This window comes from Ambystoma mexicanum, chromosome 2q, assembly GCF_040938575.1.
Source record: "Ambystoma mexicanum isolate Mex_15411 chromosome 2q, UKY_AmexF1_1, whole genome shotgun sequence".
Classification (NCBI taxonomy): domain Eukaryota; kingdom Metazoa; phylum Chordata; class Amphibia; order Caudata; family Ambystomatidae; genus Ambystoma; species Ambystoma mexicanum.
Genome location: NC_090924.1, coordinates 1,414,873,234 through 1,414,900,813, shown reverse-complemented (window position 1 = coordinate 1,414,900,813; position 27,580 = coordinate 1,414,873,234).

The following is a 27,580-nucleotide window of genomic DNA, read 5'->3' as shown; positions in this document are numbered from 1 at the left end:
ACTCTGCAACTTAAGCACTTGACCACACACCTTCCAGGCTTTACTTGGTACAAATACGAAAGGTTGGGGTTTTACACCCTATAATAATTCTGTATTATAGTTTTATTGCAAAATACACACATTGCTGTAACCTAAAAACATGTAAATACTTTTAGAAACGTGTTAAGCTAAAAGAATGTCAGAGAGAGAGAGAGAGAAAGAGAGGGAGAGCGAGTGTGTGTGTTTGGTGTGTGTGTGTGTCTCAGCCAGTGTGATCCTAAAGGTACATAAAAATGTACTGGTGTTAGGAGTGCCTGTGCTTTGTATCTCACTTCCGCCCCTGCATATGGTAAACGAACACATTTAATTTTCAAAGGACTGTCGTGAGGACTAGCCCCACAATCTCCATCCCGTACACTCCCGTAATTTCCAGCACAAATGCATTTTGAGTAGCCCAATTGTTCAGGGAAATAGCCCAATCCCTGGGGAATCGCTCTCACCGTGCACAGATAATCCAAAACGCCGACAACGAGATGGGGAGGAGGCGGGGCAGATGGAAAGGGGGCGAGGCAGGCGAGGGAGGTGCACCCCCTCGCCAATTCATTTACTAATAGGATTATTGACCTTGGAGCCAATTACAATTACCCTCCCTTTGAGGAGGTACTTTGTCAAGTGTCAGAAGTGAGCTGCTGAAGCCAGCAGGGGGCGCTGCAATCTACAGCAAGCAATCGTCAGCGATTCTAGCTTTAGCGTAAAATAATGCAGAGCTGCGATGCGCGTGCCCGTTAACTCCGAAACCGATGACCTTCTGCGCAGCCTGCGGCACGTGGCGCGCACGTGGGCATTCGTGAACCGTGCAACGATGGAACGATCCCCCAATACAGGTTATTGAAAGCGTCTCTTAACATTTTGGAAGAGGAAATTATAAAATGCCATGCCTTAAAATGTGCAAATCGTTGCCTTTTTTGAAAGTCAAAATCTGTTATGCATTAAACTGTGGAAGTCAAGGGCCTTGGTGATGAAATTATAGAATCCAACCGTTAGGTCAGAAGACGGGTAGCGCTCTGCTGCGTGTCCGTTTGCAGGGCTTTTTTAAGGCTCACAACAAAACAGAAGAACGAGTAGCAATTACATTGGCGGAAATTCCAATCTGGTCGCAGGCAATGGCCAGACGTGAACTACTGCAAGCAGCTGCTTATTGCGACCTTAGAAGAGCGCGCATCCAGTTTCTCTTTTCTTGTGTTTTGTTTTGAGCCGAAGCACATTCAAGAGCAATTGACATTATATGGCCACCAACCCAACAGCGAGTGGATAATGCGGAGTGACTGCTGTCTCAGGAGAGATGCGAATGAAGGGCGATTCAACATGGGAGGACTGCAAAAAGCTGCATGCTGTGTGACACAATGACTACGAACAGGTGTATTTTCATTCGGATGTTTTTTCTCATGTCATTCACATGCTGGTAGTTGCAAGCTTGCATTCAGGATGAGGAGAATAAAGCTCGAGTCGTACTCTTTTTGCTCATGTATATTGTTAGGTTGGTTTATTATGTCATTTCTGCACGTTTTAAGTCGTTGCTATTGCACGTGTTAGTCATGCATTTTCTTACACTTTTTACATGGCTGTCACTTGCCTGCCATGACTCTAGGCCTACCGCTATCCCCCTTCCCTCGCCTCCACCCCCTGACTCCCCACACACTCCCTCCACAAGTGATACTTCAGACCAATCTTTTCCCATTGCCAGCACTGACTGCAGGGAGGGATTAGATAAATACCATCAGCATCTGTAGAGTACCCCTGTGGACCCAGTGCACCATCTGAGGGTCCTGGCTGCAAAACTGCAAGACCTACCTACAAGTGTGCAAGACATCTGGAGCACTGTCATTTGCTCCCAGAGGGACACGTGACACACTGACTCCCTTATTTAGTCTTCCCCTGGGTGTCTGCAGCCAAGGACCAAAAGCAGCAAAGGGAAGCTCCTGTATGGCCCTGTTACGGCTGGAAAGGGCCTTCGGCCAGAACCACTACTCGAAACAAGATTTCCCTGAGCTCACACTTTACCCGACTTCTTCCACAAAAGGGAGTTTTGTAGAAATTGACTATGCATTCACTGCAGAGCCCCTGTCACCTCACAGGACCAAGGAACATTGCGGTTTTGGGCCTTTTGGCTACCTATAGCCCCAACTCGGAACGTACACTTGCTTCTTCACAGCCAACCATCAACCCCTTCCCATTCTGCTCAACTACCTATCCTCTCCCTCCCTCTCTTTGGTGCTTACACCCTTTCTTTATTGTCTTTACTTGCCTATTTCTTCTACCCTCCATCATGCATCTTGACCTCCCCTCCATTCCTCCTCCTAATCACCCATCTCCAACCCGTCTCTCATAGCCTCCATCTCTCTACAGACCCCCCCATCCGTTTCCACCCCCCTGTACCGCACTCCTCACATAAGACACTCCCATTCTCCCACAATCCAAAACCTCATCCATCTCCCTCGCCCCCACCTCCTATCACTCTTTCCCGTGGCCTCTGCAATGCACAAACCCTCTGCAACAAGTCTTCCTACATCACTGACCGCTTTTGCCATCATCACCCTCAACGTTCACTTTTTGCTATCACAGAAACCTAGATCTCTCCACACTGCCACTGCTTCATCCTCCCCAGACCTGCTGGGAAGGGCGGTGGTGTGGCTTTCCTTATTCATAAGGCCCTCAACACTGGCCCTCTATTCCCATCGAACATCACCGCTTCTGAATAGGTCACTATTCAACTCCTCCCTCCCACAGTTCTGGCTCTTTATCGGCACCCTGTCCTAATATCTTCTTTCCAGAGCAGCCCCTTCTCCTTAAGTAAATTCCTATCGGCACCCCCATTGTCATGCTGGGGGACTTTAACCTCTCCAAGCCCTCTGCGGCCACGTACCTTAAACCTAGCTCATGCCTATCTGACCACTCCTTCTACTCCCTACACAACAAGCCTACCCACTCTGGTGGCAACTCTCTTGACCTTGTCTTTCTCTCTAATTGGCTCTCCTCTCCTCCTCTGACCTCTCCATTGACACTTCTCCCTCTCACCCGATTGTTCACCTTAAAATGTCAGTCCCTCTGCCTTCTACTCCTCATTTCTCCTCTTCAATGACTAAGAGGAAATTCTTGCCCCTACCCTCGATGATGTGAGGACCTCTCTCCCATCTTTTCCTCCATTTGTGCTGCTTCCATTGACTGGGCTTTATCTGACTGTCACTACGCACATTTGACTCCATTTGGCCAGCATTACCCTGCTCGCACATACACAACTTCCCGTCTCTCTTAGGGAGAATTCTCATAAATGGTTGATTTCCCGGAATGCCTCTGCCATCTATAAATGTGTTATTCTAAGTCATTTCTGATTAAATTAAATGTGACATCCCTGTTCTTCAAATAAATACAAAACTCAAATAAAAAACAACTGAAAGTCAAATTTAAACACACTGCATGCTGTGTGACAATGACTCCACTCAGTTGCATTTTCTTTCAGTTACATTCTGATTGGCTGAGAGGAGGTCAATAACGATCTGCACGTGCTAATATGGGTTATTTATACTATGCATTATTCTGTATGCACTCCTGCACTAAATATCCCACGCAATCCAAACTCATAATTAAGAGATGTATTCAAAAAGGTCAATGTATTTAAAGTCACATATTTTGTTTCCATTTCCAACAAACTCCGAGTGCAGCTCTTTGGGCTTGGGCCCGATTACAAGACTCGTGTTGTCTCAGCGGTAAATCCGCTGAGATAACACCAAACAGATTTACTGTTACCACCACTTTGTCCAGCGGAATTACCGCTGGATTACAAGTGGTGGTAGGTTGTGTTAGTTCCCATTTATTGGAGTCCATAGTACTCCATGGGGATTTCAGCGGGATTACCACCAGTGGTAATTCTGCAAGCAGATCATTCCGCTGATGTTTTTTTGTTGTGGCTGTGAAGCAGTGGAATTATCTCCAACATTCGGCTGGAGGTTTTTCCTCCTCCTTACCGCCAAACCCATAGTTCAGTGGTGTGGTAATGCAATCTGTTACCACTGCTTTAGCACCGTTTTTGGCCACACCACCAAACTCTTAATGAGGACGATTTGTGTGCTGTGTTTTCATAAACAATGGACTACGAGTCAATCTTACTAAAACCAAGATCATGGCATTCACTGGTAAAAATAAAATAAATGGCACCAAGTATAAGTGGCAGGTTGATCCTTCTGAAGTAGAATGTGTCAAGTGCTGTAAATACTTGGAGTCATCGTGGATGACAGATTAAGTTGGAATTGGCGCTGGGAGGACAAAAAGAGGAAATGTATGACCATTGTACAAACCATGAGTTCTTTAATCGGGAGAAATGATGCTCTTTGAAGACCATATTACGTCTTTATACTGCAAAAAATAAACCTGTCCTAATGTATGGCGTACAAGAATGGGGTCACAAGTTTACCAATGAGTTGGGTAATTTGAGGCTAAAATATTAAGGCTCTTGTTTTGTATGCCTAAAACACCGGCAGTTGAGTTCTTAAGATTGGAATTCAATCTCTTAGGCATTCCAGTCGTTTTTATTTGAAAAGTTGTAACGTGCTACGAAACGATGCTGCACCTTGAGAACGGAACCATTGTTGACTATATTCAAGCCTATATGAGACCAGATCATTTTGAGCAAATGGGTAATTTGGGGCTGACGTACGTACACCTTGAACCGGCGAACGGCTAGTGATAAGATCACGTAAACTTTGGCTAAAACACAGGTTAAACTATTATAGTTATGAGAGGAATCTTGTGCGACTATCCACAAATGTAAACAGTGGTCCATTTATAGAACCCAGAATGACGCGCAGATCACCCCCTGAAGAGGTGTCAGCGTACCCAGATGGTTGCATCATCAGACAGCATCTCAGCTGAAGTTTAATGTTAGCCAGGTCCTCGAAACGAAGGGCGCAAGGATTGGACTACCTAGATCTGAGCGTATGTGTCGATTATGTGGTGTTAATGTGATGGAGTCTGCAGAGAACATTTCGATACACTGCGAGAGCCTAAACTCGATCAGATATAGATATGCTAAATCCTACATCAATACCATCGATGAGGCTGATATATGCAATATGTGGATGGAAGGAAACTGTATTAATGTTATCTACTTTATAGTGAAATGTTATATCGAATGTATAGACATTTTCAATGAATTATTTTAGAATGTATAAATCAAATTCTTTTAAGAGAGATAATTTTTCCAAAGGATTGTATTCTATCCATGTATTCCAAATTGATATATTGTTTCTATATAATGTATTTGATGAAGTCTGTCTTGTATTAAGCCCCAATGTGGAAAATGTTTACCCGCTGTGTTGTATTTACAAAGCCAGTGTGGCTACGCGCTTATTAAATAAATAAACATTTTAAAAATGATACTTTGGTATGTTTTCTAAGGTGGCCGCAGGAGTAGCAGGAAAATGCTTCAGTACTGTTCTATTTTTTTTTCAGTAAGAAAGTTTAGCAAATTCATTGAATACTGAGAAAGCGCCCACATTTGGGGCCTGATTCGTGGAGCGTTTTCCTATGGGATTGCACCATTATAAAACACTTCCATGAATCATTAGACTCCACAGAATGCAGCTCCCAGCTGCTGCAGTGGGATCTCGCTCACAAGGCACAGATAGCCCAACGCACTGACAATGAGAGGAGGAGGGGCTGATGGAAGTGGGGGATGGGAGGGGGCAGAGTTTGGCTGGGGACGGAGGTGCAGCGCTGGCCAATTCGTTTGATAATAGGATTATCGACCTCGGAGCCAATTAAACCAACCCTCCCTCCCTTTTTCGCAGGCACTTTGTCCAGAGTCAGCAGTGAGCTGCTGAAGCCGCCAGGGGGCGCTGCATTCCGTAGCAAACACTGGTCAGCTATTCTAGCTTGGGCATAAAATAATAGGAGGTCCCGGATGCACGTGACGATCTTCTGCACAGCCTGCGGCACGTGGCGTGCTCGAGGGCATTCGTGAACCGTGCAACGACAGGGTGTAATATACATGTGGTAAGTCGCTGCCTTTCAAAATCTTCCAAGTTTAAGATTCTGGGAGTCAAGGCCACAGATAGGTAAAAGGACGGGCCGTTTTCAAGGTTCAGAACACAACTGAGGAAAGAACAGCAAATGAGTTTGTGGAAAGTGCACACACCCAAATTACCGCAAGGGCTGCTTATTGGAGCTCAAAAGAGCCCGCAAATTACTGTGTTTGTGGTTTGTTTTGAATTTAAGTACATTACAATGCAATTATCATTAGATGGGCGCAAACCAAGCAGCGGGTTGATCTTTCGGATTAGCTATTGTCTCATAAAAGTTGTGCGGGGAGGGGTGGTGTGATCAAACGGATCTGGTACAACTCACAGGAAGCCAACCTTTTTAGGCCATGTTTTGCAGGGCAAGCCCTTAAACTCCACTGCACGCCCCCACCCTTTCCCAAACTTAAAATAAAAATTCACCCCACCGCCGCCACCCGTACTTAAAATGCCATGAAAAAATGTAGCAAAATGACTGCAGCGAATTGGCCAGCAGCGAGCTAGACACGGACCAATTAAACCTAGGAGGGATACACAGAGCTGCATGCTATGCAGCTCAATGACTACAATCAGGTGTATTTTCTTTCAGAGGTATTTTTCTCTCCTCTTATGAATCTGCATGCTGGTAGTTGCAGGCTTCCCTGGAGGATGGGGCAAATGAAGCTTGAATCATACTCGTATTGTTCATCTATATCGTCGGGTTGGTTTGTCATGTACTGTGTGCATGTTTCATCAAGTCATCCTGATTAGGCATAGTGTTGATTTAGTCATTCGTTTTCCTATAAATCTGTCACATGCCTGCTATGGCTCCATCCACCGGCCCAGCCCCAACCCATCTCCCTCACCTCCACTCCACTCTCTCCCCACTCCCTCCACAAGTGGAACTCCAGAGTCATTCTTTTCCATTCCCATCACTGGCCGCAGCCGAGTGGATTCAAGGACACATTCCAAGAAAATGAAAATACAATCGGCTTCTGCTCCCCGATTGGAAGTGGTATTTAAACACGCTGCAATCTAGGAAAGTCTGACTCCAGACGTGTTCTATCTTTTCTGGACGTAAAAATGAACAAAGGGGCATTTTATATATTTATTTATTGTTATTCATATTGCATTAGTTGAAAACCTTTACAAAATGATAAGTAATACAGTTACAATTACAGTACTACAAAACCTCAAAAATCAACTTAATTTATCACAAAATATCTAATGTAAAAAATATCTAGAAATCCAAAACTTGAATTCCTCAGATGACTACTTTCCTTCTTATTCTTTAGTAATTTGTACAATTTTACAAACATTCTTTAGGAACCTTAGTACATTTAGTTTCAATGACACTGTTTTTCCATGTGGAATATCCGACATAGACCATCCAGCACCAACCAACTTGGGTTGATCACACACTTGGAAAGATCTTCAATTCTCAGGGCCCCGTGGGCAGCACAGGGGAAGATAATGTGATTCAGAGTCTTGTTTTCCCGTTCCTCCGTACAGAATCTACAAGATGACTTTTCTAACTGTTTTCCATTGCTTACGCCAATAATTTCATTAGTTAACATTACGTTTAATTGGAAGCGAATACATTCATTTCTTTTGCTCTGGTGTGGAAAAAGAATCAAATATGGTTCAGGATTGCCCAAGCTTTTTTGATAAGAGATCATCTGTGCATATAATTTAGTTCCTGCAACTACCCCCACAGTAAGAGCCCAATCAAATCTCTGATTTTTCCTCCTGACATAATTCAGTTTTTTCTATCAGCACCTCAAGATTTGTACCAGTTGTCTCTAAAACACTATTGCAATGTGCATGCTATGCCCATATAAACCCATTGCGTAAGGTGGAGTTCATTCCTTCTCTCCCTCAAACAGTATATAGATTCTGGTCTGAATTACCATAACATTTTCGAAAGAGGGCCAATTGTCTCGGCTTACTAATGATTGCAAACGCAATTCATAGCCAATTGCTGCATATGTAACACACTTTGGGAGAAAGTAAAACCCCTTCCTCCACATCACGGACTCATAAATGCCAAGCTCCCGAGTAGTCCAAACAGGGAAAAGTTCCAAACCATGACTCAGCCGTGGTAATATTGTAGCATTATAGAATTTAAGAACGGGTAGAGCCGAGAACTTACCATATTTCTTATCCAACGTAATCATTTGTGAGGACAGTCTAACAGCTTTTTACCTTAAATAGATCTGATAAAAGCCCTTATTTGGATGTGAGATAATCGGATATCCCAAGTATATCATACTGTCTTTTACTTGCAATTTGGTTTGGTCAATATTCCACACACAATGTGCTCTTTCTTTTTTTACTCATTTTTCATATCATCTTCTGTGGATTGATTTTTAAGATATTTTTAACAATATACTAATTAAATGCATCCAGTAATCTTTGTTGGCCTATCAGAGTTTTATCAATTAATGTAAAATCGTCCACAGAGGCAACCCCTGCTATTATTAGATTTCCGATTTTCCGCGGAGCAAACATAACTTTTGCAAGTGCTTCTCCCACATCAGAGACGTAGATATTAAAAAGGCAGGGCACAAATATGCAACCCTGTCTTAAGGGATTCTGAGTGGGGATCTGCTTAGACATTAAACCATCCTTATTAAACCTTACTTGTATCTTAGTGTCAGTATGAAAATAAATTAATATATCCGATAAGCCACTGGGCCACAATAAGCCCAATTTATTTACTTTTGCCCATAGAGTTTGCCTGTCACCAGATCAAATGCCATGGACAGGTCCATGGATGTGACATATATTGCAGTTGTCTCATATCCAAGCCAAATGCTGGGGACTGCTCATCAATTGGCCTCCACAATCCATCCCCGTACAATTCCCAAGTCTCAAAAGTAGGGAGGTAAATATTTTTGAGTCTGCATCCATAATGGTTATGGGTCGGTACTTCAAGGCGGACAACTTGTCACCTTTCTTGTATATTGGTATTACATATGAGATATTCCATGATGTGAGAGTATTCTTTGTACTAATAATAAATACAAAAAGTTAAAACCAAATCCTCGACCATATCTCCATATTCTGCTTAAAAAGCAAAGTTGTTAACAAATTTGGTCCTACCGCTCTAGATTTACTGGAGAAAATAATCCTCTTTCCAATTTCCTCAACAGTAAATCGCATAGACCATTGTACTTCTCTGTATTCAAAATGTTTAGGGTTACAAACATTCCTAATATTATGAACACCTTTAAAGTGACTAGACCACCGTTCTTCGGAGATTGGATTAGTTTGGACAATTTGTTGTTTCATTTCAAGGTCATTCATCAATGACCAAACATTTCTGGAGCTCCGCGCCCCCCCTTCACATCTACCATCATTGCCTCACCATCCTTTTATAAGAGAATATGTTTATGAACTTTTAACCAGTTATTCATTTTCGTTCAATTTCTTTACAATAATATCTTTGCAGTCTTTCAGACTCTGATCTTATTACCCACCTAATCTGTTTACGTATAGTTCTTTTCATGTATTGTACATCCAGTCAGATTTATGTAAATGGGGTTTCCCACATGTTCTCATTTTACTTCCTTTTTGTAGTTTGTTCTTCACAGTCTCTACATAACTATTAAAGGAGGCAGAGGCATATGTTGACAACTTACTTTCTGGGGGAAAGCTCCCAGAGTCCCTCAACATGACCAATGTGTGCACATTCACTGCATTCATCCTTATACGGTTACCATTTTGATTTACACTCATGGCTGTTTCGAATTTCACCTCTCGATCAATACCCCTTTCACAGGACAGTCATAAACAGCATACAATGATCACTGAACTCACTTAGTTGGACCTCAAAGAGTAATATAGGTTCCAATAGAATTTTCGAGACAAAAATATAGTTAATTACTGATGAAGTCTTACTTCCATACCAAGTTGCCGGGGCCAATAACAGACCTCCTTTAGTTACAATTAACTGGCTCAGCCCCCAACTTTCAAAATTGGCTCTGTTAAATGTTTCGTCTCTTCCCACAAGTCGTCACAGTTGATTCTTTCTCTTCGTTATACACTTCTATGCCTTCTGTCCCAAAGCCTCTTAATTGGTAATCACACACAGAGACATGGGGACTCAACAGGTAAGCCTGCACCAACATGTGTTTACTCCCTCTGTCCCCACAGGCCATCCCCACCATCATCAGGCAACGCCAACGTCAACTTCTCTGGTGCTGGGGCGAGGACAGGTGCTCCGTGGCACAATAAGTTGTGCAAGTTGTGAAACGCTGCCTGCCTCTTGTATTTCGCTGTCCCCCCTGTTGTATGCATGTGATGCCTGTATGCCTGCCTCTTGTATTTCACTGTCCCTCCTGTTGTATGCATGTGATGCCTGTATGCCTGCCTCTTGTATTTCACTGTCCCCCAGTTGTATGCATGTGATGCCTGTATGCCTGCATCTTGTATTTCACTGTCCCCCCTGTTGTATGCATGTGATGCCTGTATGCCTGCCTCTTGTATTTCACTACCCCCCCTGTTGTATGCATGTGATGCCTGTATGCCTGCCTCTTGTATTTCACTGCCCCCCCCTGTTGTATGCATGTGATCCCTGTATGCTTAAATCCTTCATCTTGCTGCCCCCCAAAGCAGCCCTCTCCTGCAATCCCCCATGCATCAACAATCCCTCCCTGCCCTTTGCTGGAGTTTGTATTGACACATTATGGTGACACCATCACCGCCTTGTTGCTGTTGGTTTGATTTGACTTTTGGACTCATGCTGGTTCACCCATCTTGAATCTCGTCGTTCTCATGCTGGACTTCCTTAAGCATCACGTAATCATGGTGACCATGAGTCATGCTGTGCCCATCTACGACTTGAATCCTGGCCTGCACTTGCTGATCTCTGGCCACATTATGTGTTCAGTACTGACCTCTGCCACTTGATGTGCTCTCTCCACTTGCTTACGTGCTCAATAAGACTGTATTTCGTCGGCTTAGCTGCTTCTTCTCTTTCAGCACACTCACAGCTTCTCAGTCTTCTCCTTCCTCTCCCTGTCTTTTTCCTCTCTCCTCTCCCGCTGCCCTCACTATATTCTATGCCCTTACCCTATCAGAATTGTCGTCAGACCTAGTATGATAACCGCTTGTTTGTTTGCCCCCCCAAACCCCTCTCCTTTTGTCAATCTCCGCCACTACCAGAAATGCTGCCAGGCCTAGTACGATAGCTGCTTGTTTTGATCCTCTCCTTCCTCCCTCCTGCCCCCCTTCCCTCGCCTTTTGTCATTCCCCTGCACTACCAGATATGTAGTCAGGCCTAGTATGATAGGCGTCGTCTGTCTCATCGCCTACCTCCCCCTTCCCCCATCCCTCCTCCCCCTCCCTCCCTGCCTCCCTCCCTCCACCCCCAATCATTGTCAAAGCTCTTGCACTATCTGAAATGTCGTCAGGCCGAGTACAATAGTTAATTTCCCATTTGTAATGTCTCAAGGCCTTGGAAGAATGTCATTGTATTTTCCCTTGCTCCCTCCCTTGCCTTGAAGCGCTTTGAAGCACATGTGTGTGTAGGCGCTATACAAATAAACTATCAATATCAAAGTCCCCCAGAAGAATCACCTGCCCACCTGGGCATGTCATTAACCAGTCCTCTATTCTAGCATTCACACTTTGAATTGTTTAATCTTTAGGGTTCCAGTATATATGTATTACCAGCAGGCAACGGAAGTAGATACCCGTGTCAATTATTATATCAACTGCCAAGACCCCCTTGTCCAGAATGGAATGTTTAATAATACTCAAAGGTTTTTTTAAAATGTGCACCATTTTAAACCAGCATAAGACTCCATTCTGCACAGTGGACGTTATGGGGACCCAGATCTGCAAGCTCCTCTCTGGTAGCCACAGTCGTAGGATCCGCCATCTTGACACACCATAAAGAGGTCCTCATCGCCATCCTTTTTTAATGGTTTGCCATTTGATCACAGGAGCAGGAACATAGGAGAGCCACTGCTCAGCAGGGGGCATGGGTAACACGACCATCTCGGTTTTTTGGTGCCACTCCGTAATCTCCTGTAGCCACTACATGCAGGGCCGGCACATATTTTTGTTGCCCCCTGTCTCTTTAGCACCACCAGCCAATCCCCATATGGGCACCCACTCCTCCGCTTTCTTGTGGGGCGCACAGTACCATCAGCCCAAGCCAGCGCCATCTTTCCTCCGCGTAAGGCCAGACCATGCGAGGTGGTGTGCAGCGGACACTGGTTCTGTGTCGCTGTGAGTCGCGTGCACAGCGTGAAATGAAACCACCCCACACCCTCCACGCGTTCCTCCAGCACAGGGCCTGGCACAGATGACCCTCCATATGCCTTCCTTGGCACGACGATACCCAAAAGTGTAACTTGTGAAGGCACTCGAGGCTCTGGCCACCATCTTGACTCCAGCTGCTCCGCCCTGTTTAGAACCAGATCCTGTGTGGGTGGGTGGCCAACTGCTGGGCCATAGGGCTTGGAAATTGCCACTTTACGCCACAAGGTGGTAATGCTAAAAACCTGATACTTTACCTCCTATTTGCAAACTACCACCCCACTACGAGTTGGTTTCTCATGGGATACGTAGAGCATCAGCGCCATAAAAACACGCATGGGGTGAATATAGTTTATCTACTGTTGTTTTTTGTATGTAATCCTGCAATATATATTTTCCATGCGTTCCAAACTCATAACTCGTGTGCTGTGTCCTATAAATAATACTTTGGCGGGTATTTTTTTTTTTTTATTTACTTGTGAATAATCATAAGAGACAATGGGCCTCATTACACGGTAGGCGGTAAGGGTTTACCGGTACCGGTAAGGGCACCGGTACCGGTAAACCCTTACCGCCTTACTACGAGGTCCCTTTGCGGGTCCTCCCTTAACGCCTGGTTTTTCCAGGCGTTAAGGACGGGACCCGCAAAGGGACCTCAGAGCTAATTACGGTACCGCAATTTGCGGTACCGTTATTAGCACCTTCCCCATTCCCATTATGCCCTATGGGGCAAAAATGGGAATGGGGAAGGGTAAATGGGGATTGGGGAATTACCGCCCCCGCTCACCTTGGAGTAGGGCGGTAATTCAGCCATCCACCAAGGCGGACTCGGTACGGTACCGGCGGCAACCATGGCGCTAATAGCGCCATGGTTACCGCCTACCGTGTAATGAGGCCCAATGATTTTTACAAGGATGATCAGAATCCGGGCTAGCCGCGTGTGCTTCTGCTTTCGTGTGAATACGCCAGCTTGCACAATCCGTTGCAAGAAGTTAGGGTCCTTTACGGGTTGACCGGACTGGTCAGGCCCAGAAGAACTGAGTGTCCGAAGGTCAGACCTTGCTACACCAGAGGAGGTGCTGTCTGTCTCAGTGAGAGGCTGTGTTTTCGCCTGCCTAGTGAGAAGATTCTATGGCCTTTATTTTTGTGAAGGCAACTTCCAGTAGTTTGCATGCCGCTACAGCCCAGCGTGTTTTTTCACCCGAGATGAGACGGCACCACCACGTGTCTTCCTCCACCAACACTGAATTGACCCATAAAGGTTCCAAATAGGCTACACGTTCTGCGTTGAGAGTGTGGCAGTTTAGCAGAAGATGGCGAATTGTCTCGATTGCGTCGTCGGATTGACATAATCTGCATGTGGTTGCCGCGGCCAGGCGGGTATTGTAAGATGGCCGAAGCAGAAAAGAGGGAAATGGTTGTTTGTGCTGCCTTATTTTTTCGAAATACAAATACTGTAAGAAAAATGAGCAAGTTCATGAATGCTGAGAGCACACACACGTAGGTGCTGCAGAACGCAGCTCCGTGTGTCTGCAGTGGGATATCTCTGCGGCGGGTGGGGGGGGGGAGGGAAAAGCTGGGGCTGCATAGGGAGGCGCACCCCCTCGCCAATTCCTTTGCTGATAGGAGTATTGACCTTGGAGCCAATTAGACCTACTCTCCTTTTGTTCAGGCACTTTGTCAGGTGTCAGCAGTGAGCTGATGACGCCACCAGGGGGCGATGCTTCCCTTACCAAATAATCGTCAGCGATTCGGGCTTTAATGTAAAGTAACGTGCAGAGAAAGGGTTTGGCACTTGTTGGTCCAGGTTCTGATACCTTTTATTGGATGAGCTGAATACTTTAGCTTTCGAAATCCCAGACTTCTTCATCAGATGGGGGGAGGGGAGTGGGGGTCACAAGAAAAAATGAGCAACAAAGGAAATCAAGCCCAGAGCTGGACACATTTTGTACATAGAAAGATATTGATCCGCCCACTTTAAACTCCATTGGCTTTAGAAAGAGGCGTGCAAGGAAACTCCATTGGCTGCAGAAAGAGGCGTGCAAGGAAACTCCATTGGCTGCAGAAGGAAGCGTGCAAGGAAACTCCATTGGCTGCAGAAGGAAGCGTGCAAGGAAACTCCATTGGCTGCTGAACGAGGCGTGCAAGGCAACTGCATTGGCTGCAGAAGGAAGCGTGCAAGGAAACTCCATTTGCTGCAGAAAGAGGCGTGCAAGGAAACTCCATTGGCTGCAGAAAGAGGCGTGCAAGGAAACTGCATTGGCTGCAGAAGAAAGCGTGCAAGGAAACTCCATTGGCTGCAGAAAGAGGCGTGCATGGAAACTCCACTGGCTGCAGAAGGAAGCGTGCAAGGAAACTCCATTGGCTGCAGAAGGAAGCGTGCAAGGAAACTCCATTGGCTGCAGAAGGAAGCGTGCAATGAAACTCCATTGGCTGCAGAAAGAGGCGTGCAAGGAAACTGCATTGGCTGCAGAAGGAAGCGTGCAAGGAAACTCCATTGGCTGCAGAAAGAGGCGTGCAAGGAAACTCCATTGACTGCAGAAAGAGGCGTGCAAGGAAACTGCATTGGCTGCAGAAGAAAGCGTGCAAGGAAACTCCATTGGCTGCAGAAGGAAGCGTGCAAGGAAACTCCATTGGCTGCAGAAGGAAGCGTGCAATGAAACTCCATTGGCTGCAGAAGGAAGCGTGCAAGGAAACTCCATTGGCTGCAGAAGGAAGCGTGCAAGGAAACTCCATTGGCTGCAGAAAGAGGCGTGCAAGGAAACTCCATTGGCTGCAGAAAGAGGCGTGCAAGGAAACTGCATTGGCTGCAGAAGAAAGCGTGCAAGGAAACTCCATTGGCTGCAGAAGGAAGCGTGCAAGGAAACTCCATTGGCTGCAGAAGGAAGCGTGCAAAGAAACTCCATTGGCTGCAGAAAGAGGCGTGCAAGGAAACTCCATTGGCTGCAGAAAGAGGCGTGCAAGGAAACTCCATTGGCTGCAGAAGGAAGCGTGCAAGGAAACTCCATTGGCTGCAGAAGGAAGCGTGCAAGGAAACTCCATTGGCTGCTGAACGAGGCGTGCAAGGCAACTGCATTGGCTGCAGAAGGAAGCGTGCAAGGAAACTCCATTTGCTGCAGAAAGAGGCGTGCAAGGAAACTCCATTGGCTGCAGAAAGAGGCGTGCAAGGAAACTGCATTGGCTGCAGAAGAAAGCGTGCAAGGAAACTCCATTGGCTGCAGAAGGAAGCGTGCAAGGAAACTCCATTGGCTGCAGAAGGAAGCGTGCAAGGAAACTCCATTGGCTGCAGAAGGAAGCGTGCAAGGAAACTCCATTGGCTGCAGAAGGAAGCGTGCAATGAAACTCCATTGGCTGCAGAAAGAGGCGTGCAAGGAAACTGCATTGGCTGCAGAAGGAAGCGTGCAAGGAAACTCCATTGGCTGCAGAAAGAGGCGTGCAAGGAAACTCCATTGACTGCAGAAAGAGGCGTGCAAGGAAACTGCATTGGCTGCAGAAGAAAGCGTGCAAGGAAACTCCACTGGCTGCAGAAGGAAGCGTGCAAGGAAACTCCATTGGCTGCAGAAGGAAGCGTGCAATGAAACTCCATTGGCTGCAGAAGGAAGCGTGCAAGGAAACTCCATTGGCTGCAGAAGGAAGCGTGCAAGGAAACTCCATTGGCTGCAGAAAGAGGCGTGCAAGGAAACTCCATTGGCTGCAGAAAGAGGCGTGCAAGGAAACTGCATTGGCTGCAGAAGAAAGCGTGCAAGGAAACTCCATTGGCTGCAGAAGGAAGCGTGCAAGGAAACTCCATTGGCTGCAGAAGGAAGCGTGCAAAGAAACTCCATTGGCTGCAGAAAGAGGCGTGCAAGGAAACTCCATTGGCTGCAGAAAGAGGCGTGCAAGGAAACTCCATTGGCTGCAGAAAGAGGCGTGCAAGGAAACTGCATTGGCTGCAGAAGAAAGCGTGCAAGGAAACTCCATTGGCTGCAGAAGGAAGCGTGCAAGGAAACTCCATTGGCTGCAGAAGGAAGCGTGCAAAGAAACTCCATTGGCTGCAGAAAGAGGCGTGCAAGGAAACTGCATTGGCTGCAGAAGAAAGCGTGCAAGGAAACTCCATTGGCTGCAGAAGGAAGCGTGCAAGGAAACTCCATTGGCTGCAGAAGGAAGCGTGCAAGGAAACTCCATTGGCTGCAGAAGAAAGCGTGCAAGGAAACTCCATTGGCTGCAGAAGGAAGCGTGCAAGGAAACTCCGTTGGCGGCAGAAGGAAGCGTGCAAGGAAACTCCATTGGCTGCAGAAGGAAGCGTGCAAAGAAACTCCATTGGCTGCAGAAAGAGGCGTGCAAGGAAACTCCATTGGCTGCAGAAAGAGGCGTGCAAGGAAACTCCATTGGCTGCAGAAAGAGGCGTGCAAGGAAACTCCATTGGCTGCAGAAAGAGGCGTGCAAGGAAACTCCATTGGCTGCAGAAAGAGGCGTGCAAGGAAACTGCATTGGCTGCAGAAGAAAGCGTGCAAGGAAACTCCATTGGCTGCAGAAAGAGGCGTGCAAGGAAACTGCATTGGCTGCAGAAGAAAGCGTGCAAGGAAACTCTATTGGCTGCAGAAGGAAGCGTGCAAGGAAACTCCATTGGCTGCAGAAAGAGGCGTGCAAGGAAACTCCATTGGCTGCAGAAAGAGGCGTGCAAGGAATCATCCTGGCATGGCCCGTTTAGTCTACAGGCCCATAACATAGGAAAGCAACGGCCCCTTACTCTAGCATTGGGAAGCCGTCCCACCGCCAATGCAGGCATATTGCATTTCAAGCAGGGCCATGGTATTCAGTGCATGCAATGTGCAATGTGTCCAAGGATATGCTTGTCCACACACTGGTGCTGGATGCTATTCTTAGTCCAGTTAGTCTTTGTACTAAATGCCTTCAGCTTTGTGTACAATTGTCTTTGTTGCTCATTTACCATGTGGCCACCGTCTGATGAAGAAGACTCTAGGACTTCGAAAACTAATGCATCTCCCATCGCAGCGTAACATTTCTAGTTAGTCCAATAAAAGGCATCAAACCCTAGATTTGTGTGTGGCGTAAAATAATATAAGTTAATATAGGAACGGGCCACCCATCAGCTCTGAAATCAATGCCCGCGGCACGTGGCACGCGTGACGGTTTCCGTGTGCTTTTGAAATGATGGTTATTTCGAACTCAATTTGGAAAGGCTAGTCTTAAAACACATTGCCTCCAAATCTGAGCATTTTTGGGGAAGTCTACATTTCCCGGGGGGAAAAGGACTTCTGTGTAGGAAATGTAGAGGTCAACATTTAGGTAAAATGGCGGGTAGAACTCGACGGCCTTTTGTTTTTTTGTGGCTTGAAAGAAAACTGAAGCCAAAGTAGCCAGTGAATTCGTGAAAGTTCAAATCAGGGCAAAGACAAAGGTGGAATTGGGCCAGATTTCCCTGGATCCAGAATCCGAGGAACCCATGGCCGCACCCCAACTGCTAAAAGCAGCTGCACCAGCACTAAGAGACAGGCCTAACTCAAAAGAGCTCTGCTCCTTCTTCTCTTTTTGTATTTTGTTCTGAACATAAGTGCAATTAACATTTGATGCTGCAGAGCCAGGAGATACTTTGAAGTAACTATTGTGGGTGATTAAACATGTGAGGGAGGCATACACCTGCATGCTGTAAGGCACAACGATTACAATCATTTTCTTGCACTGTGTTTCTTTCCAGTGGCGTGCTGCATGCTGGGAATTGTAGGCTTTCATGCAGGACTGTGAAAATAAAGCTGGAATCCTACTGTTCTTGCTCAACTTTATTATCAGATTGGTTTACTATGTTCTTTCTGTGCATTTCCAGTCCTCTCTCTAAAACGTGGTGCTGTTTTAGTCCTGTGTTTATTTACACTTTTTACAAGTCTGGCCCTGTCCTGCTGTTTGTTTGTTTGTTTGTTTTATTCACTTTTTGTGCGCGCCAGACCCAGGGGTAGCAGGGCGCAGTGGCAAGAAAATGCGAAACTTACAAGGTTACATCATAGCAAAATGTACATTAGAAATTACATTAGGGTCACACAAATAATTACAAAATACAGGTTCAAATAGGTCAATCAGAGTTACAGTTGTATAGAAAGAAGGTCTAGTGATTTATACCAGTAGGAGGTAGGTAACACCGGTCAACTGAGGTCAGTCGAGGTAAGGAATTGAATGACTTTTTTCCTAAAACAAAGGTAGGGCAGGTCCGCTCTAAGGTCTTGTGGTAGTGAGTTCCAGGTTTTAGCCGCCTTTACCGGGAAGCTATTTCCTTCCATAGTAGTGAGTCTAAAGTTCGGTATTGTCAAGCAATTAGAATTGCCAGCTCTAGTAGGTCTAGGAGACCTTCTCCTGTGGAATCTGTCAGTCAGGTAGCTAGGGGCAGAGTTATTAAGGGCTTTGTGGGTCAGGGATAGAATCTTGAGTTTTATTTTGTTCTCCGTGGTCAACCAGTTGTGATGGCGTCTGGCAGAAGAAATATGGGACCTTTTATTAATGCCTAGTGCAGCTCTTTTTTATTAGCTCCAGAGTATAGAGCATTACAATAATCAATTCTGGAGAGAATTAAGGCTCTAGCCAGGATTAGGCAACTCTTATTGGAAAGGAATGGTTTACCGGCTCTAATCAATTTGCACGTGTAGGCCGTGGAGGAGGCAAGGGATTTTAGCTGTTTGTCAAGTGATAGTGTAGAATCAAGACAGAATCCTAGGGTTTTTACATCCTTGGATACTTGGATGATGTTCCCATCCATGTTGAAGGAGGAGAATTCCTGTCCTAGTTTTTTGATATTGGCTTGGGTACCCAGGATAATCAACTCTGTCTCATCAAGGCCGTGAGTGGCCATCCATGCCTGGATGATAAGGTATACCTTGTTCACCAATTCCGTGTCTTTAGCATGATCCCCAGAAAGCGGGAGGAGGATCTGTGTATCATCTGCATAATTAGTGTAGGTGATACCAAGATGGTCCAGATCATCAGACAGGCGCTTGGTGAAGATGTTGTATAGGGTTGGGGATACACAAGAGCCCTGGGGAACACCACAAGAGATAGGGGTGGGATCTGCCGCTGCTGAGGGGGAGAAGACTCTCGTCATTCCCTTGCTCAGGAATGACTTGATCCATCCAATGGCTTCCGAAGAGAAATGTGCGGCGGAGTCCAGGTGGCTGCAGAGGACTTTGTGATCCACCAAATCAAAGGCAGCTGAGAGGTCCAGGAGTAGTAGGAGTACTGTTCTCCCTTTGTCTCTCAGCTCATCAATTTGAGACTTCAAGTCAATGAGGGCAGTTTCTGTTCCGTGTAGGGGATGGAAGCCCGATTGTCTTTCTCCTAATAGGTTGTGTAGTTCTAGGTGCTTTTGAATTTGGTTGTGCGCGGCTTTGTCCAGACTCTTAAGAAGAAATGGTACCGTAGTAATAGGACGGCAATTAGTGGGGATGAGAGGGTCTAATGTCTGCTTTTTAAGGAGAGGGAGTCCCCAGGACTGTTTAAGGGTGGCAGAGATGGTACCTGAGGCGAAGGATGGTTAATCAATTTAGCGATAAAGGGAGATAATTCTCTGGCAGCGTCCTTTATCAGCTGTGCTGGGCAAATGTCTCCTTTGCAATTTGATGGTTTAAGCGACAGGATAACTTTTTCTACTTCCAAAGTGGTCATTTTGGAGAAGTGGAAGGTATTACTGTGCGCCAGTGAGTTATTGGTTTGAGGCATTTTAGGCAAATCCTGAATTTTGAGTACTTCTTTTTTTTGCTGGATTTTATTTTGGAGTGTGATAATTTTATTTGCTAAGGCTTACTGGATATCCGTGCACCAAGGTTTGTCCTTAGTACAGGTCTCCTGAATGGCAATAGGAGACTTGAGTTCCTTTAGAATGGAAAAAAGCTCTTTCATGCTGGAATTAGATTTCGCTATGCGGTCATCATATGAGTTACGTTTTGCCTGGCAAACTTCTTTTTTATACAGTGAGGAGAGAGTGGATAGTTTAGCTTTGTTATGGACTGATGGGCAGAGCCTCCAGGTGGCTTCGCTCTTTCTTTTCAGAATGCGTAAATCTCTTAGCTGTGGAGTAAACCATTTGTTTAGATGAGCTTTCGGTTTGCTTGGTCTTAGTTTGAGAGGAGCCACTTTATCTAGGGTAGTGAGCATGATAGAATTAAATTCTTGCACTAGGATGCTAGGGTTTAGATTAGCTGATAGAGTGTTAAGGGTTGGTAATATAGCTGGGATCACCTTCTCTACAGTGATACATTTTTTATTTCTAGTCAAGCAAGGTGGCGCTAGTGGAAGGGCCGTGGGGTTAGGTCTGACGGTAGCTAGGTTAAAGGACACCAGAGAGTGGTCTGTCCAGAGTAAGGGCATTTTAGATGAAATAGTGGCTGTACAGTTGCAGTCAGCTATCCAATCTAATGGTCTTCCCTTCAGGTGCATAGGCTTATCAACTCTTTGAGTTAGGCCAAGTGCATGAATAGTGTTGGCTACCAATGTAGCGTTGGCATCTGTGGTGTCATGGAGACCTAAATTAAAGTCCCCAAGAAGGATGGATTGAGAGTAGGGTTTGAGGTTATTTGCGAGTAGGTTATGGAGATCCTCTTCAAAGGTGGCTAGAGGTCCAGGGGGTCTATATTAGAGGTGGATGATGAGTGTTTGATTATTATTTAGTTGGAGTTTGGGAGATAGGGTCTCACAAGATTGAATCGATTGGGTGGGTACTAATCTGAGAGAAAGGCTTGTTTTAGAAATTATAGTGATGCCGCCACCTCTAGCACCTTCTCGGTCGTGTCTAACTATCGTGTAGCCATCAGGGATGGCTAGCATGAGCGAAGGTCCTGCTGCATTGTGTAGCCAGGTCTCAGTGATAGCGAGAAAGTCAAGGTTGCCTTCTGTAATTATGTCGGCAATGTCTAGGGCATGGGCGACAAGCGATCTCACGTTAAGGAGTGCTCCAACAATAGTTGGGGTCTTAGTGACCTCTGTGGCTTGAGGAAGTAGAATAGTAGACATATTGGGTGTTTTTGACTTATTGTTCTGAGTTAGGCAAGTATAGGAATTAGGTTGTGAAAGTTGTCCAGTATGACGAGGTTTACAGACCTGCTTGAGATTTGTTTTAATGTTGGTAGAGGGCCGAGATCTGCAGAGGGGTTCATGCAGTTTACAAAGTCTAGCACGGAGTCTGAGGTTTCTGCTAGGTATATCGCATGGGTGAGATATTGCGGTGGCTGTCTCAAAGGGCTCATACCTCGGACGTAAATATTGGTCAGGAGAGTTATCGTGCAGGTGTACTACAGACGTCAAGAGTAGCAAGCAGTTAGGTACATTAACATCTGGCATGATGAGTAAATGTAGGATAGTCCTCAGTAGGGTTGTGTAAATGGCTGGTAGATACATAATTGTATAGTGGTGACCTATCTAGAATACCACATTAGTAACCGGTACAATCTGCAGGCAATCAATGACTCAAAGGCAATTACTCAAATATGGTCAATTAGGTAAGTACATGTGCGGGCAATCAATGACTCAAAGGCAATCCAGTATGGCCGTCTAGGCGAGTACAGGCACTCAGTGACTCAAAGGCAATTGCTCAGGTATGGCCGACTAGGTAAGTACATATGCAGGCAATCAATGATTCAGAGGCAATACTCGAGTACAGTACAGTTGTCACGTAATGGTTGGGCGGCTACCGTGACCAGAGTGGTGTGGGCCAGTGGCAGTAGGTGTGTAGGGCGACAGCCAGGTTGTAGGGATTAGCAACTAGGGGTGAGGGTTGGTCAACTTGGGATCAGTGGGTGCGCGTATTTTTATATGCTGGTGGTAAGCTTACCCGATGACCTCAGGCGCTGGAAGGCAATAGTGAGTGGACCTGGGGCAGCGGGTCCTCAATGCTGGTGCTCTCCTGTGTGGGCCAGGGGGACTGGCAGAGGCAGAATCGGCACGAAACAGGCAGCAAAACAGGTGTTGTCCTTAGTCTGTGGTCCTTGGTGCTGGTGGGCCGGCTTCGCCTACCGGTGACCAATGGGCACTGTAGTTGGAACGGCGGCCAATCAGGGGGTCAGATGCTGGAGTATGAGCCTAGTGAGGCTTTGGTAGATTGCATTGTGGGTCGGGCGGCCATGTTGGAGTGCCTCAGATACCCCATGTATCTTGATGGCCTTTGCAGACACTTGCCTCAGTAGAAACACCTGATTACAGGTCGTGAGGCAGTCTGCTTCTTTCCAGTGGGAACGTAGCGGCGAGTAGAGCGGTTGCTGTAATAAGGAGGGTTTTTTAAAAATAAAGCGCGACGAAGTCAGCGCTCATGCGAATTTCGAGGAAGGCACAGTGGCCTTTGTGCAGGGTGCCCGCTGCTCCTGCAGGGGTCAATCCTGCTCAAGGAGCTCCGGCTCCTGAGCGGTGAAGGCGCACCCCTGCAACCATCGCTCCCCTACACCCCCAGGTGGAATCTCAGAGTACATGCCTATCCTTTCCAGCACAAGCCACTGTGAGTAGAGACTAGGACTTCAGTAGATATACAACAAAAATATAAAATACCATCGGCAAGTTTAAGAATACTCAGCGTCGGCCCGACTGGAGGTCATTTGAAGCACACATTGGGCGTCATTATCAGTTTGCCGGTATAGGAAAAAAGTCCAGCATTATTATTGTTAAATTGCTATAGCTGAAAAAAAACAGCCTTTCAAATATACAAAATGTTTCAGAACATAACTTTCTAGATACATTTCAGATATCACTTAACTTTCATCACTTCATAAAATTGTGGCCTCATATGTAATTCATAATATAAAATTGTTAAATTAAAAAAATCTAAATGAACAATTTTACAACTCTACATTTCGAAAACAGAAAAAAGAAAGCTTAAAATATAATAATAGAGAACATAAAACAATATTGGCAGAAGATCTAAAATTCAAATTAAGAGTAATCAAAACAAGAACATCACATACAATCCTGCAATATTACAAACTTCTTAAGTCAATCCAAAACACTCACAGATACTTTTCAGTTCAAAGGTTATTTTTCACAAGAAAAGTGCAATGTAAACAGAGTCTCAGAACATCTTATATTTTCAGCATTTCCAATAAATTCAGAGACTCCATGCAAGCTACCATCGCCCCATTTATTTGCGGGCTGTATTCTTCAATACCGGATGTAATGCACAGAATTCGGAGTTTCAGATGTGAAACACTTGCAAAGGACATGTCCTTCACTTGAAAACAGTGCTGGATCCAGTAATCCTGAAGCGTTAATCCCACATACTGGCATGTGTCGTGTCGCAACGACCTTCCGGCCAGGTCAGGGCGATGCCCCTTCTCTCAGCTCAGGGAGGGGTCTAGCGCCCCTCTAATACTAATGGAAGGAGCTACTGGTGACTGGACTCGCTACACAGGGACGTCTCCCCAGGCCAGTCCGGAGCCGATATGTGCTCTTGCTACACTTATAGTAGTGATTGGTGGCCCTCAAAGTGTGACTCCCTCCCCCCTCAAATCATTAGCAATTATAGCCCTCAAAACCTCACATTTTACTCAGGTTATGCAACCATTCCTCATCAAGCGTCAGAAAGTTCCCCAATGCAAACACAGGGATAGAGAGAGATAGAAAGACTCAGAGAAAGAGGCAAGAGAACAAATCACGCAGTGCTGCTGATAAGCTGTTCTCACAATAAGTCAAGAAAGAAGACCAACGCTGAATATAAAATAAGCCTGTATTTACAATCGCAGTACTTGAGTTCGTCTTGCTAAATCAACAAGGTTCAAACATATTGTTAGTGATTATCAAAGTTCATATAATCACTGCACTAGAAATACTTCTACTTGCCACCAATTCTCCCCACATGGGACTCAATCCACGTTACAAACACACAAAGCCCGTTCCATGGAAAGGTACAACACTTCTAAACAAACCAATATGCTCAGTGCAATGACGCCATATTGTACAAGGTACTCACACCTATTTCTACTACCTCCAAATCAAACCAAAAGCTTCATTCAATAAAGCGATCGTCTGCCTCTAAATAATTGAAACAATTCAATGCAAAGGACCAGAATCGCACATTATTCAGTCAAGCAAAAGCTCTATGCATTGCAAAGCATAACTTAAAAATGACTTTAAGGTGAGGCTGACAGCCCACCCCCTGGTAATCTCTGGCATGACATCGGCAACAGCCCTGGTCCATGAGCCAGCAGCCCATTTATAGGATTTCTCACTTGGAATTCCCACTTACCATAAATGCTGTCACTGTTAGAGAAATCCCTCAGCTTCTGGCGTACTGGATTGGAAGTACCCCCCTTTCCCCTTAGGATAATGGTAAACAATATGGTTTGTACCACCCCTAGGCACTCTGCCGATTTATCCTTAACGGCACCAAGAGGAGTTATCTATCTGACATGCCCCGATTGTCCCCACCTCAAGGATTCAACATCACCAGGTGCTTTTCTTAGCTTACAAGCGACTTGCTGTCTATTCTGCTAAAATGGAAAATATAGTGGATTTGGCTCCACTGCCTACTCATTATACCTATATGTTTGCACAGGTATGGATATTCTGGACTAGGGTCTGCAAGGTGGTCAGCCATTAAGGAGGACTTCTGACCCTTGTGAAATCTAGTCCGTCTTATTCCATCATTGCGGGCATAAACCATACATTTGGCTTTAAACTAAAGCAACCCGTGTCAGACATTTTAATAACTGTGACTTAGATCTTAATGCCACGCATCTGCAAGTGGACTCAATGATGGGTACAATTTCTGGACTAAAACGGAAATAGTATTTTGGTTACGTTTGGGCAACATTATTAGCTGGTATGGGCCTAGTGATGCTGAATGGAGCCGTTGCAGGTGGCATTCCTAGTCATTTTACTTGGTATAGCGCCTCCATCACGTCAACCCTAGACTGCATATTCGTAGACGGTTGAGAGATGCAGGTGTCTATCCATTTATCCCACTGAATTTAGTGACCACTGTGTTTTGAATGCAGAATTAGCAATGGGTGGGGGCACTGAAAGGGAGTTGGATCAAATGGGTACAGGAATTTGCCTAAATACTCCCGGAAATAGGTTAAGAAGGAATCCATCCACGGTGCACCGCGTCAATATAAGTGTCGTACATTATCTAAACACCATCAGCTTGGAACAGCAGTACGACAGCTCTTTGTGCTGCTCATTTTAAAAGTTTTGTAATTTTGAAATTTCTTTAAGTGATCTGATAAATAACTAGATTTGGTGCATCCTCGAAAGGGCAATGGGGGAACCCTGTGTATCGTTATGATGCAGAAGTGGCAAAAAAGAAGAAAGACATTAGAGGGATTAAGAGAAATACTTTATTATCATCATCAGTCAAAAAGGTGTCTATTAAAAAACTTAAGCAGACATTATGTGGTCGACAGATCTCTTTAATGGGCCAAATTGAATAAATGGGCATTATGGGGGGTGGGGGGAGAATTATTATGTCTTGTCATCAGACTTTACAAAGGTTCAAACGTGCAAATTCGCCTGGATCAACAAGTTTCTCTCTCTCTCTCGGATTTTCAATATTAAGGAAACCACAAAAAAAGCTCAACGAATACTTAAAGATACGCATGATCCCGCTGTTGAAGCAGCTACGTAGAATTGACGCAATAAACGGCACACTTACACTGTACCCCATATTAAGATTTTTTGAAGGGAAGATCATTCCAAAAATCTTGTATGGGATTTACCTTGTGGAAATTTGGATCCTAGACTTTTTATCCGTTATAGAGGGAATAATGTGGAGCAAGATTCTTCAGGTTCCAAACAGTGTGCCAATTTCCGCAATTATGGACGAGCTTGGAACCCACTCCCTCAAAGTGAGGGCTTGTTGGAAATCCTTAGGCCTATACAATCAAATTGTTAACCCCAAGGATGACTCCTTATTTTCTGATTCAAAAACAGTTTTGGAATTGAAGGGGGACAGAATTGTCAATACATTCTTATCATTCTGCCTGTCGCTTCTGAACACAGTGGGGTCATCTATTCTGGATCTGGCTTCATCGTGATTGGTCGACCACTGTGGATTCCCTGCAAGCATGTAGATCTCTGAGATATTTGAATGGGGATCATAAAAAAGCGGGAATTCTTGCACCATAGCACTCGGTATACCCAGATAGGAAAGTAAGAAGAAGCTTTATACATTTCCGTTGGAATCTCACACTAGCCAAGGAAGTATTAATACGATATGGGTATTTGGGGTCAGACCAAGCAGGCTGTCGACTTTTTAATGATAAACAGCACAAGGAAAGATTAAAAAATCTTGTAAGAACCTGTGCTGCCGTGCAAGGGAAGAGGTGGAATTATTTTAAAAACACACCTTGAATTGTTTTCAACAAACAATAACCAGACCGAGTGGCACTACAACGCTAACATACTTTTCTAGGCGTCCATTTGAGCACTAAAGCACTTTGAGTATACTTTTGCAGTGTTCAGCACTACAGTGGCTGTTTTAAGTATTGGAGTCTGCACTGCCCTGAAGCACATTTCACAGTAATACTCTTTCGACATACACTGAAGGCCTCTGTGAATATAACCTACTTCATGCTCAGAGGATATATTGTAGGAATCCGTCTGCTCATCCCCTTCAAGGCACTATATTCTATTCCGCCTTCTAAAGCCAATGCTATAACTGTACTTGTATTATGAGGGGAAATTCTGAAATGAGATGGTGTCTTACCTGCAGTTCATATCCCGCAGGGCAGAATGGCAATGCAATAATATGGCCTTTGCCCAGGGAGCCCTGAATGGGGGATAACCAAAGGGTCCGCATGATTCATGACGAACCTTCCCATAACCACATGCGGTAACAGTAACGCCCACGCATGCGGCTTATGGCTGTTTTACGGTTAACCTTGTAATGAAGCCCTTTGAATTCCTGGCTCCAGTTTTTCGCTTTTTTGTGTTTTTTCTACATTCGCAAAAACCCATCAAGTGGGTACAAAAGTGTGTTTTTTGTCCAGCATAGAAACCATTCTGCACAATGTTCCTCTTTCGACTTCCTGTCACTGGGAAGTACGCAATGTAAGTGCACATGACATTTTCTACACATGTCTCTGCGGCCTCCACAACCTTTCGAAGGCCTCCACAACCATTCAAAGGCTTCCAGTAGGATTATTGTAGACGTCCCCAGAAGCGCCTTCCGGTGCCCAAAGATTCGTGTCCAAAGGGAGTGGCACTTATTTGGCCAGAAATAATTGTACTTCATCAAAAATAAGAACATCCCCGCCCCCCTTCAATATGCAGGTTATGGGCAGGTATTGTGTCCAACCTTTAGAGCTTTAAAACAGCAGCCT